Raw genomic sequence first — 13,743 nt, forward strand, 5'->3', positions numbered from 1 at the left:
TTTTTTTTTTTTTTTTTGAGACGGAGCCTCAAGCTATCCCCCTGGGTAGAGTGCCATGGCATCACGCTCACAGCAACCTCCAACTCCTGGGCTCAAGCGAGTCTCCTGCCTCTGCCTCCCAAGTAGCTGGGACTACAGGCGCCCGCCACAACGCCTGGCCATTCCTTGGTTGCAGCCATCATTGTTGTTTGGCGGGCCCGGGCTGGGGATTCGAACCCGCTTGAGGTGTATGTGGCTGGCGCCTTAGCCGCTTGAGCCACAGACGCCGAGCCAGTAATGGAAACTTTTAAGCAGTCTTCTAATTTTGTGCTCTTAATGGATATTTATGTTAGATATTGAATTAATTGGAAATTTAATTATGTGATAGGAGCATGTTTACCCCTAATGAATAGCTGTTGTTCTAAAACCATTTTTGAGGAGACCATTCTGTCCCTGCTGATCTGAAATACCACCTTGATTACATAATTTCCATGGATACCTGTGTCTGTCACAGACTCTGTCCTTTTGTGGTCAGTCTTTATGCTCCTATCACATGTTTAAGTGACCCTGGCTTTATTTTATGTTTTGCCTGGTGGAGGGGAAGCTCTAGCCCTTCCCCCACAGCCCAAACATTATTCTCTCTCAAAACTTTTGTTTCTAGTCCTGGGAATTTACTGCTCTGCATGAACTTTAGAATGAGCTTGTTGAGTTTCACTTCAAAAAGTTAAATCTGGATTTTGATTGGAGTATATTATATGTAGAGACCAACTCAGGGAGATAATCTTGCCTAGCATGCTTCTTACTGTTTCTAGAAGTTACAGTGAAATATTTGAGGGCTTTTTACTTGGGATACTGTGTGTTGATAGAAAGGTAATAACACACCCCTATTCTGTGAAGAAGCAGGTGCCTCTGATATTTATGCCAACACTTTCATTTAGGGACGCTTGTAGTTTTCAGTTGCCCACAGCATCCAGCTGACTCCAGATGGGGAAGCGAACGAGCACTCTAGAATTCTGTGATAGGAGTTTCTCTTCGCTGGGTATGAAGTTAGTGGCCTTTTATGAAGAGGAGCAGATTTTTGGTGGCCTCTGTGATTAGAAAAACCCTAAGCTTAGCTCCGGAATTGCCACGAGTGGCTGATGGTGTATGCTGTGCTTGTTCCTCAACATGACCTTTTGGAAGCCCGTTCTTCCCCCATCTCCTAAGTAGCTTTATCTAAATATCTCCTTTGAGCTTTAGCTCTTCTGAATGAAAACGTTCTTGTTTCATCATCTTCATGTTTTCTTTCCCTGTCTGGAGGCAGGCCCCCTTCTGTCTTATCAGGTCTCTCTGTGGGTTTTCATATCACCCCCTCTCCTACCTCCCCCATAACATTTCATAACCATGTCTCTTGTATCTTTGTAATTACCCAGTAAGAGATTCCATTTATTGCTGGATTCTATTCTGAGTGTTAGGACTTCTGGGCGGCTGTCTTTAACAGGTGAGCGTGTCTTATTTGTCACCTGATTGTTATCTACTTTACCGGTGTAAGGCGTGACATGCTTTGAAAGGGAGGCCGAATGAATGGTGAGACTGTACTGTTTGGGGCTGTATTGCTTTGGAAAGGGTTGCAATTAACCTCTTTCCTTAGCTGTAGTCCTTGTTCACCCAACCAAATAAAATAAAATAGTAATGCGATCGTTGTTTTGAATAGATGCAGATTAGATATCCTTGTGATCTGTGAAAATCTTGGCTTTGTTTATATAATTTGGTTTTTTATTTAAAAAGAAAATCACGAGCAGGTCAGGTCAGATTCTATCTGCGGATAGTTAGCAGTTCCTTTAGTAACCAGGAACTTGACGAAAGCAAGCTGTTCTTCCTTTTTTAGGAAATGGAATTTCGTCTAAGTTTCCTCTCTCAGTCATGTCAGACATTTGTTATTGTTTTTTGCTTTTCATATCTCCTTCCTGAACTTTTTTTGAAGCTATTGTATGGTAGATTTTTCTTGGCATGTTCCATTCTATTGATTACATTTGTGAGTGTGTGTGAGAGTGTGTGCACAGGAGAATACTCCCATTCTCTGGATAGTTCAGACTTGTACATGGGTGATTGTTCAGAACTCCACTATTTGCATTATATCAATTCATAATTTCAGATAACTTTAAATGTGTGTGATGAATTGCAAACCACTAGGAAATCAGTTATTTTAATTAAAAAAATGTAGATTGAATAACTATGTACCTATTGGTAAAAGGAGCCCTGCGTTGATTTTGACCCTGATTGGCCTACTTCTTAGTGTCTCCTGGGATGATAGTTATCAAAGGCAGACAGATGTTGAGGAGCCTGCATAGACATCTCTCTGTTCACTTTTCTCTCCTGTCACGGGGGGAGATATCTCAGAGAGCGGGTCTGTTTTTTGTTGAGCAAGCACAGAGCCCAGATGCTTCTCCACGCAGGGCCGAGTTCTGGAGGCCCTCCAATGGGTGACCCTTTCCAGCCCCTGGTTTCCATTTCCCTGCCGCTCCCACAGGCGGGGTGGAATGCACCCTGTCCCAGGAGGCCCCACATTGTACTGATGTTTTGTGTTTCTAGTAAGGAGGATCCTGAATCCTTTGAAGCCTCCAGGCTCCTGAGACAACCTGGATCTGGCAGGCTCAGCTTTGGCTGTGGCTCCCTGGCGTGTGACACGGCTGAGGCAGCCCTTCCACAAAGCCCTGGGTAATAATATACTCTAGAGCCCTAGCCTGCTGCCCTGCTTCCTTTGACATGTGTCTTCAGAATGTACCTTGGGACCAGGGCACTTTGTAAGGCTTTGTGCCAAAGAGAAGCTCTTAACAGAAAGTGGGAGGCCAGCCCGGGTAAGAAAGAGATCTTGGAAACCCCTCAGAGAAGACAGATTACAAATGGAAGTGTCCCAGAAAGCGTGGGAAGTAGTTTCATTTATTTGGCAAGGTTTGTGAATATTTAAGGTTTTACAGCCTATTCTGATCTAGTACAGGGTGAGGCCAGAGCTAACCATAATTATCTTGAACCTTTGCACTAACAGTGGTATTTCAGGTACAGGACAGGAATTAATACAAGCAAGGATGCTGGGCTGGTAGGAGTCAAATGAAGTAAAAGGCAATGAAGTATCGCACTCACACATCTAGTGAATTAAAACAAAATTCTTCCCTATGCTCTGAACTTTTTCAACTTTAAAAACAGAACAAACCAGCTTTGATACTCAGACTTACCTGTATCAGGAGGCATCTTCCCTGATGTCAAAAGTGTAATTGTTGGAAAGCAGGGTTCGTGACATTTGAGCTCAGCCACTTGAAGTGAATACTGCAAATGACACTGGGGCTCCAGCCCTTTTTATTGGGGTTTCTTAAAATGAGGACAAGGAAGTGTGACAATGCTTTGACTCATTCATTTTTCAGGGACAGATGACAGTCCATGCGACGTTTGACAAGAATGTTTACCTTCCGGAAGATGCTGAATTTTACTTTATTTACGATGGATCCCATCAGCGACACGTCATGATTGCAGAGCGCGTCAAGGATAACGTTCTCCAATCCAGCATTCCAGGTACGGTGTCCCCTGTCACCGAGCATCTTCCCTCCAGGGATATAGGCCAGGAGGAGAATCAGGAGTAAAAGGACAACAGTGTGTCAAGGCCAGGGGTGTGTAGGGTGTGTCTGTGTGCCTCTGGGTGTGTGTCAGGAAGAGCACTCACACTGCATTACTGCACACTTGAGGACCTTCAGCTGTGTCTGCAGCTTCACTGGGAGCTGTGACTTGCCCCGGCAGGCCCATCCTGCTGGCTACACCCAGCTCTTAGGGTTGGGTGTGCTTTGGATGCAGTCAAGTGGAGGAAACACTGTATACTAAGTGTCCCCTCCTGTCATCTCAGGCCCATTGCCAGGGCTGCTTCAGGAAGAACCCACATTGACAACGGCTGTCTCCATTCTCCCTCCTTCCTTCTTCCTCTGCCGGCAGCCGGGCAGCCTTGGCTCAGCCTTTCCTCTGCTTGCTCCCTTTGGTTGCTGCAACTCTTTCCTTGGTCCTCTGTCCAGAATCATCCTTGTGGGATCCCAGAGTCTAGAACTTTCTTTCCCCAGCTTCAAAATATTCACATTTTGAAAACTGTAATTCTCTCTGTTGTCTTCTTTAAGTACCATGATGACTGAGGACACACCAGTGTGTCCTGTCAGTGTGTCATGATGAGGTAGCAACCCTTCTCAGAGTGTTGGGGTATAGACTGTGCATTTAAAAGATTTCAAAGGCTGGATGCAGTGACTCCCGCCTGTAATCTTAGCGCTCTGGAAGGCTGCGTGCTTCTAAACTTAACTGCCTAAAGTTTTCCCCTCTTCTTTTCTTTCTTTCTTTTTTTTTTTTTTTAAGGAAACAGGATTTATTTATTTATTTATTTTTGCAGTTTTTGGCCAGGGCTGGGTTTGAACCCGCCATCTCTGGCATATGGAGCTGGTGCCCTACTCTTTTAAGCCACAGGCGCCGCCCAGCAGGATTTATTTATTTATTATTTAGACAGAGTCTCACTTTGTTGTCCTTTGTCGAGTGCTGTGATGTCACACCTCACAGCAACTTCAAACTCTTGGGCTCAGCTGATTCTCTTGCCTCAGCCTCCAAAGTAGCTGGGACTACAGGCTCCTGCCACAACGCCTGGCTATTTGTAGAGATGAGGTCTTGCTCTTGCTGGGGCTGGCCTTTAACTCGTGAGCTCAGGCGATCCTCCCACCTTGGCCTCCCAGAGTACTAGGATTACAGGTGTGAGCCCCTGTGCCCGGCTCCCCTCTTTTCTTGATTTTCTCTTTTATCAAGTCTCTTATAGTGAAAGGATAAAAATAATGACTGTGCCACTTTTAATTTCAAAACTTTTCATTACGCTTTTTCTTTATTTGCAGATAGCCATAAACCTTCTTTTTGCTCCTTATGTTAAAGAAATCTTTTTGATTATATGTGGGTGTGGTGACCTACTTAAAAGTGAAGTTTCTTACCTTTATTTTAACAGAGTCCCTGGATCAGTGTTTTTCAACTTTGTTTTATCTTGTGGCACACTTGAACCTATAGTTAAACTTCCACAGCACACTTAAATTATGTTGGGTAAAAAAAAAAAGTAAAAAAAAGAATATACTTACTATGCTTTGACCTTCTTTCAAAAATAATTTAATTAATGATCTTTAAAAGTTTTTGCAACTCCCCTAAGATTCTCTCCCAGCACTCTGGTTGAAAATCACTGCCCTAGAGGCAGGGATGGTCTCTATTCCTAAACCTTAAATTTCTCTGGTTATAGGTTTGCCAGGGAAATTTTTCAGAAATTTATATAACAGATTTATGTAGCATGCATTGGGCATGTTAAGTTTGGTAGAAGGTGGCTGCATTCTGTGCTTATACCATCGAGCTACTCTTAAGGAGTCAATGCCAAAATGGCAGAAGTTCTCCTTTAGTAAACTTCGAATGCTCTTATTCCTTGAAGGCCTACAACACAGCATTTGGGAAGAATAAAACAGAGTGGGAATGACTTGCACCCATTAGCCATTTGCTTAGGGGCAAGAGTGCTGTGGACTGGTAGTAGCTGAGTAACTCTTCTTTGACCAGCCATGGTTATCATAATTATAGTGGTTTGGTACCACTAATTCTTGGAAATCCTGCCAAGCGCAGCACAAAAATGTACGTGAGTAGGAGTGAATCAACCTTAGCAAAATGGGAGAGTGGGGCAATGAGAAGGAAGGACTGTAGGGAAGAATAGGTAGCAGGGTTGGGTGACCGTGCTAAAGACAGAGAGGCTGGTGTGGGGAGGAGGGGTGCACTAAACAACATATATATGTGTGTGTGTGTGTGTGTGTGTAGATGCACACTCACACAGTAGAACCTCTGCACATGGACCACCCAAGGGAACTTTAAAAAAATGGTCAGCATACAGAGGTGGTCAACATAAGGAACTAGGCCTGCTGTACTGATGTGTACCTGTGGTGCATGTCTGATCTATGAAAATTAGATCACCTGAAGGAGGTGGTAGGTGGAGGGAAGTGGTCAACTATAGAGGTTCTACTGTGTGTATACATATACTTTTTTCTTTTCTGTTGAGGAGACTTCACCCACTCTAACTCACACTCAGAAAAACTCTATGGAATTAGAGTAACCTGTATAATTTTGTGATGCTATCTTAGAAACCTATCACCTAGACAAATACATGAAGGTGCATGACTCAGGAGGAAGTGGCAGAGCAGGAAAGAGCAAAGCCCTTTAAGATGATAAAAGTGAAGTCAGGGGTGGGTGTAGAAGTAAAAGGTGAAGGTATGGCCGATAACAGGGATTGATAAGGACAGGAGAAGAGACACCGAAGTGCTCGACACTTATAAAGGTTAAGTTTAAAACTGGGAGTTGCTGAAAGATCTTGGGAGTCAAGTATAGTATGTGAAGACAATGGATAGCTTCCTCTCTGCCCTGTCTTCCTGGGTGTGCTGTCTGCTTCAGCAGTGTGGCTGAGCTGGCACGTTGGACCCTGGGGGGGAGCACCTCCTGCAGACCTGGGGTGAACTGTTCACTGTCTTCTTGTCAGGCCGTGGGCTTCAGGAGACGGTGACAGTGTCCGTGTGCCTCTGCTCAGAAGGCTACTCCCCAGTGACCATGGGCTCCGGCTCAGTGACCTATGTGGACAACATGGCGTGCAGGCTGGCCCGTTTGCTGGTGACCCAGGCTGACCGCCTCACGGCCTGCAGCCATCAGACTCTGCTGACCCCCTTTGCCCTGACGGTGGGAGCCCTGCCTGCTTTGGATGAGGAGTTGGTGCTGGCTCTGACCCATCTGGAGCTGCCTCAGGGGTGGACTGTCTTGGGCAGTTCTCAATTGGAAGGTGGGTATTCCCCAGACGGTTCAGATTCTCTTCTCTATGTTGAGTTCAGAACGGGCCTTATGCTTTACTGTCTCTTTCCCTGGGTAGATTTTCCTTCCCACCTCTCACCTGAGCCTCACTCTGATGTGGTCAGGCTCCCTGAAGTGTAGAGTCACTCAACTGTGGGTTGGTTGATGCTACTCTGTCCCAGCAGGTGTGGGACAGATGGATGAAGAGCTCTGTCTCAAGGAGAGGAGGACCATTTCTTTATGGCAGACTCTTGATCCAGCTACTTTGGGCTGTGGCTCCTCTTCCCTTGGCAAATTTTCTTGCTGTGAGAAGGGGACATTGCTGCTCTGTTCCAAATAGGTAGGGTCACTGGAAAAGGAGGATCATGTCGCCGACTCTGTAAAACACTTAGAAGAAATGTGACCATGTGGGAAATGTAACCAACATATTGACATCTTAAAATGTCAGTGTCGGGCAGCAGCTGTGGCTCAAAGGAGTAGGGCGCCAGCCCCATATGCCAGAGGTGGTGGGTTCAAACCCAGCCCCGTCCCAAAAAAGGAAATGTCAGTATCACTGGGAGCATTTGTATTATACCTGAACTAACTTTTAGAGTTACTAAAGGCTGAATGGACACTTAATATCAATTATTATGAATCTATTTGTGAACAGACCTATAGATGTTTTATATAAGGCTATACTAGGGACAAAGCTAAATTGCTCACTAGATGCTCTTAATGGTGATTACAAAATTATATAATTGTATTGGAAATACAGAGAGGTTGCTCTTTCTATCGATGAGCACAACGTATGTTACTACTGTTTTTCTGTATCCGTCTCATGACCTTAGTTTTGTGGTTGGATGATGCTATTTTTAAGAGTTTCTGCTTCCTGATAAATTCTAGTTACAAGTTATAGATTGGCTGAAATTTGATCGTGGATAAGATTAATTCAAGATTAAGTGAAATCATGCCCCTTTATTCATTGAGGTGAAGGGGCATAATTTTTGTAAACAGAATTATAGGGCCATCAGTAAGTCACAGTTAGAGAGGTTCTCCATTTCTTTCTGTCACTCAAGGTTATACTAAAAGTCTCCTGGGCACTTAGAGATGTTTCTCGTTTTGTAAGACTTTGGATAAGGGAAGTCACAAGTCCAGTCTAGCATGGAGCTAGGCCTGCGTGCTGTGCACTGTGCTCTGCTGTGTGGAACCGTGTGCTGCCTAAAAAGGAAGGGGCTCCCTGAGGATGGGGGTTGTGTTTTTTTGTTCACTCTGAATCCCAAAGACCTAGCAAAGGCATATGGGAGCCTGGGAGAGTTAAAATAGTGATACTTGAAAGACCTTAGGATATGCCCTTCATTCATTTAACAAATACTTCTTGATTATCTGCTGTGCCCTTTGCTCATGTGTGGGGAATTCTAACAGTGACAAGTGAAGGTCCCAGAAAACACCCTTCCTATCTCATGTATACTTGTCAATGATATATTATATCTTATTATATATATGTATCATGTATTATATCATCTCTCTCTCTATATATATATCATGTATTATATCATCTATATAGATATTATATTATCTCCCTATATATGATATATATCTGTGTATATCTTATCTACAATAAGTTTTCTGGCTAAGGAAATTCATTTCTTAAGCCCCTTGGATTTTTTAAAAGTTTCTAATTATAATATTGGAAGGTGTTTATTTTTGGAAAGGTGGTTCCATTTTGACAAAGACACAAAGCTTTTATGAATTTTCACCAGTCAGTGTACTCAAGACTCTGAGTACAGAGCTTAAAGCCTCATGGAGAGGAAGATATGGGTCAGGTAGGAGGCCCTTTCTCTGGCCTAGCAATCTGCTCGGCATAGCAGATTTCTACCTGCTGTGGTTGAAGTTATGCCCCTATAATATTGTAAATTGTTAAAGGTCGTGGAACTTCATTACTGTAAATGAATAGCTTAAACTAAGGGCTTCCAAGATGGAATTCTTGTTACTCACATGCTAGATTTCTTTTTCATGCCAAAATTTAGAAATAAATTAGTATTTCCTAATGTTTAAGCTGTGAATTGACAGTAATGCATGCATGCAGTTTTCCATGTTGAGCACGCATGCTCAAGATTATTTTTGCTGATAGAAATACATATCAAATAAATGTGGAGCCAGTTACGATGGCTCACACCTATAATCCTAGCACTTTGGGAGGATGAGGGGGGAGGATCGCTTGAAGCCAGGAGTCTGAGACCAGCCTGAGCAAGAGCGAGATCCTACCTCTACAAAAAATAGAAAAATTATCCAGGCATGGTGATATGTACCTGTAGTCTCAGCTATTCAGGAGGCTGAGGCAAGAGAATCACTTGAGCCCAGGAGTTTTTGCTTACAGTGAACTATGATGACGCTACTGCAGTCTAGCCCAGGTGACAGAAAGATACCCTGACTCAAAAACAACCAAAAATTGGAGAACTGGGTTAAACTCCATGTTGTCAGGGATCTTCTCATTGGCATTTTCATTGCTCTTGTATTTGGAGATGCATTTTTTTTTTTTTTTTTTGCTACCAAAGAACCTATATTTAGACCACAAGGAAACAGCATTTAATGAACCTCCTCTCTATGTGGCTTCAAGTCACCAGGACACAAGCCCCTCCAACACCCTTAATCTTCTCTTAGGCTCTTCTGCTGAAGAATTTGGCCTTCACCATGACTGGCTGCTTTGGGAGTTTTCCCTTCCCCAGAACTTTGTAGTGGCCCGGTCGTACTACATCAATGGTGGGAGCAACTCCTGTCTTGTTTTTGGCAGCATTTACCCACGTCTGCTCACTGACTAATGTACATAATTTATCAAGGTTGACAGTTGGGCAATAACTCTGGTTCCTCTTTAAATGGTAATGTCTCATACCAACTTTCCCAAAGTAACCTGGGTGGTATTTGTCGAAGTTGATCCTGTGATGATGCATGTCACCAGCTTTACCTTGGCCTCCTGGGTGCTTCCTGTGCTTGCCGATATGGCCGTGGCCATGGCTCATGTGGCCCCGAAGCTTCCGAGTCTTCCTCAGTCTGGATGGCATGTCGGCGGCCGAGACGGAAAAAAAAAGGGAGATGCATTTTTGTTCACTAAGTCTGTAGCTATCATGACCTTATTTATCTCTGTCCTTGTAACAGACGTATTTATATCACTAAGAAGCTAGAGGTCTTTTCTGACCCTTCTGCCAGTATTTGTATATGACATACATATTTTCATGAGAGAAAAACTAGAAAAGTTCCTCTTCATAATAATACTCTTTTCTATAAGAAAATAATTCTGGTGTCATAATTTCCATAGCTGTGCTCTGGGAATTGCAGCAACAACCAAAACAAATAAATAGGACCTGATTAAATTAAAAGGATTCTGAACAGTGGAGGAAATAATCAACAGAGCCAATAGATAACCTAAACAGTGGAAGCAAATATTTGCAAGCTCTACATCCAAGAAAGGGCTAATACACAGAATCTACAAAGAACTCAAATTAATCAGCAAGAAAAAAAAAACAAACCACCATATTAGAGAGTGGACAAAAATATGAAGGGAAGCTTTTCAAAAGAACATAGACAAAAGGCCAGCAAATATATGAAAAAAATCCCCATCATTGCTAATCATCAGGGAAATGCAAATTAAAATCACAATGAGATATCACCTTACCCCTGGCAGAATGGCTGCTCTTAAAAAGTAAAGAAACAAACAAACAGATGTTGGTTTAGATGCAGACAGAAAGGAACACTTATATACTGTTGGTGGGACTGCAAATTATTACTACCTCTATTATTACATCCTCTATTTGGGGAAAACAGTACAGAGATTCCCCAAAGAACTAAATGTGGACTTACCATTTGATTCAGCAATCTCACTACTGAGTGTCTACCCAAAGGAAAAGAAGTCATTTTATCAAAAGGACACCTGCACTTGAATATTTATGGCAGGGCAATTCATAATAGCAAAGTTGTGGAATCAACCTAAGTGCCCATCAATTTTTAGTTAACAAAATGTGAGATATATATATATATATATATATATATATATATATCATGGAAAGCTACTCAGCCATCAAAAGGAATGAGTTAATGTCTTTCACAGCAATTTAAATGGAACTGGAGACCATTATCCTAAGTGAAGTATCTCAGGAATGGAAAAACAGATACCACGTGTACTGTCTAATGATCTGGAACTCATCAGTGGGCACACATGGGCATGCAGAGAAGTAAAAGGGATTGGAAATCCAGAAGGGGGAGGGGAAAGGGGGGAGAAAGAGGGAAGGAGTAAAACCTACCTAACAGTTAGAATGAACACTGTTTGAGAGATGGGCACACTATTAGCCCTGACTTAAGCATTATAAAAGCTATCCATGTACCAATAACATTTGTACCCTCTTAATAATTTGAAATAAAGGGGGGCGGGCAGACATCTTGAGATCTGGAGAGTGGCCGGGCTGGCTGCACAGGGTGTTGCAGAGGCCGGTCTGTTCTCAGAGCAGCGATGGGCTGCGGAGACTGAACTGCCGCCATGGTTGGAGACTTATTCATCTATAATCACAAGGGGGAGGTACTTATCTCCCGGGTCTACCGAGATGACATCGGGAGAAATGCAGTGGATGCCTTTCGGGTCAACGTTATCCACGCCCGGCAGCAGGTGCGCAGCCCTGTCACCAACATGGCTTGCACCAGCTTTTTTCATGTTAAGCGGTCCAACATCTGGCTGGCAGCAGTCACCAAGCAAAATGTCAACGCTGCCATGGTCTTCAAATTCCTCTATAAGATGTGTGACGTAATGGCTGCCTACTTTGGCAAGATCAGCGAGGAAAACATCAAGAATAATTTTGTGCTCATATATGAGCTGCTGGATGAGATCCTGGACTTTGGCTACCCACAGAACTCTGAGACAGGTGCGCTGAAGACCTTCATCACACAGCAGGGCATCAAGAGTCAGCATCAGACAAAAGAAGAGCAATCTCAGATCACCAGCCAGGTGACTGGGCAGATTGGCTGGCGGCGAGAGGGCATCAAGTACCATAGGAATGAGCTCTTCCTGGATGTGCTGGAAAGTGTGAACCTGCTCATGTCCCCACAGGGGCAGGTGCTGAGTGCCCATGTGTCAGGCTGGGTGGTGATGAAGAGCTACCTGAGTGGCATGCCTGAGTGCAAGTTTGGGATGAATGACAGGATTGTCATTGAAAAGCAGGGCAAAGGCACAGCAGATGAAATGAGCAAGAGTGGGAAACAATCAATTGCCATTGATGACTGCACTTCTACCAGTGTGTGCGTCTCAGCAAGTGTGACTCTAGCATCAGCTTCATCCCACCAGATGGAGAATTTGAACTCATGAGGTATCGCACCACCAAGGACATCATGCTTCCTTTCCAGGTAATCCTGCACTAGCAGGAGTGGGACGCACCAGATTAGAGGTCAAAGTGGTCATCAAGTCCAACTTCAAGCCCTCCCTGCTGGCTCAGAAGATTGAGGTGAGAATCCCAACCCCACTGAACACAAACGGGGAGCAGGTGATCTGCATGAAGGGGAAGGCCAAGTACAAGGCCAGCGAGAACGCCTTGTGTGGAAGATCAAGCACGTGGCGGGCATGAAGGAATCGCAGATCAGTGCAGAGATTGAGCTTCTTCCCACCAATGACAAGAAGAAATGGGCTCGGCCCCCCATTTCCATGAACTTTGAGGTGCCATTCGCACCCTCTGGCTTCAAGGTGCACTACTTGAAGGTGTTTGAACTGAAACTGAACTACAGCGACCATGATGTCATCAAATGGGTGTGCTACATTGGTTGCAGTGGCATTTATGAAACTCCCCACACCTCCCCACACCTTCCACAGATCTGGGTACCACCCCTTTCCCTGTCCCCCACCACAGCAGTGTCTCCTACTCCCTCTTGCTTTACTGCCTTCCCTCTGCACCAGCCCCTGAGTCTAGGTCTGGACCAACCACTGCGCAAGCGGGAGTGGTGGAGCAATCCCTGGGCTCCCTGGGCAGGGGAGTTCTGAGGCTTCTGCTCTTCCAGTCATCTGTCTGTCCTGGCCTACTGCCAGGCTCTGAGTTCTGTGACCAAAGCCAGGTGGGCCCCTTTTCCGTCTCACCCCTGTGGCTGCACCTCTAGAGTGTGAGGATTGGCTCCCCCTCACCTTTGAGCTCCCCCAAAGGCCAATAACAGATTCCCAGCCCTCAATCTCTGCTTTGGGATAGTGTCACGTGTGACTTTGTCCAGTTACAAACCCAATAAACTGTAAAGCGGAAAAGAAAAAAAAATAATAATTTGAAATAAAAAAAAATCTGTGCTCTGGAGTCAGATTCAAATTCTGACCACACTGCTTCCTGACTAAGAGAATTGGGCCAATTATGTTAGTTCCAATGCCACAAAATTTTAATTTCTAAAATGAGGCATAATAGTATCCACATCATTGGCTTGTGATGATTAAATTAGATATTGTCTAGTAAAGCTTCTAGAACAGTGTCTGCACATACTAAATTCTCTATGAAAGTCGGCTTTTTGTGAATGTATTCTCGTACACAGAGAGTATATGTCATGTCCTTTTCCATACATGTATGGAAAGCAAATTACAATGTAAGCAAATTGCAGTGTGTTTGGACAAATGAAATTACATAGGCAGAGGATAAAATCCTGGAATTATAAACAAGTCCTTGAAAATTTCTAGGAACTTTTCGAGACTTCCTCTAAAAACAGTCTCCAGTATTTGGCGTAACACTGCCTGCAGCTTGTAAGGGAGCTGACGTACAGCATCAGTGTCAAGGGGCAGGGTTAATACCTGTGTTGTCACAATGGCTAATTTTAGATTAGTCGGCCTTACCAGATGTGTTTATAAGGATAATTTTATCAGAATTATTCCAGTTAAAAAATTGGGCATTTAGAGAATAGATTCAAATGTGAATTCTTCTTCTTCTTTTTTTTTTTTTT

The 13,743-nt window shown here is 43.8% G+C and overlaps 2 pseudogenes across 1 annotated transcript; one reads left to right on the forward strand and one right to left on the reverse strand.

The window, feature by feature from the left end:
- Positions 1 to 9,447: 9,447 nt before the first annotated feature.
- Positions 9,448 to 9,870, reverse strand: LOC105886629 (annotated as a pseudogene).
- Positions 9,871 to 11,221: 1,351 nt separating this feature from the next.
- Positions 11,222 to 12,814, forward strand: LOC105886628 (annotated as a pseudogene). Its single transcript, XR_001161092.2, has one exon. The product of XR_001161092.2 is annotated as an AP-2 complex subunit mu pseudogene (transcript).
- The last annotated feature ends 929 nt before the right edge of the window (positions 12,815 to 13,743 follow it).

Source organism: Otolemur garnettii, unplaced genomic scaffold, assembly GCF_000181295.1.
Source record: "Otolemur garnettii isolate 467f Iridium unplaced genomic scaffold, OtoGar3 scaffold00017, whole genome shotgun sequence".
In the NCBI taxonomy this organism is placed as follows: domain Eukaryota; kingdom Metazoa; phylum Chordata; class Mammalia; order Primates; family Galagidae; genus Otolemur; species Otolemur garnettii.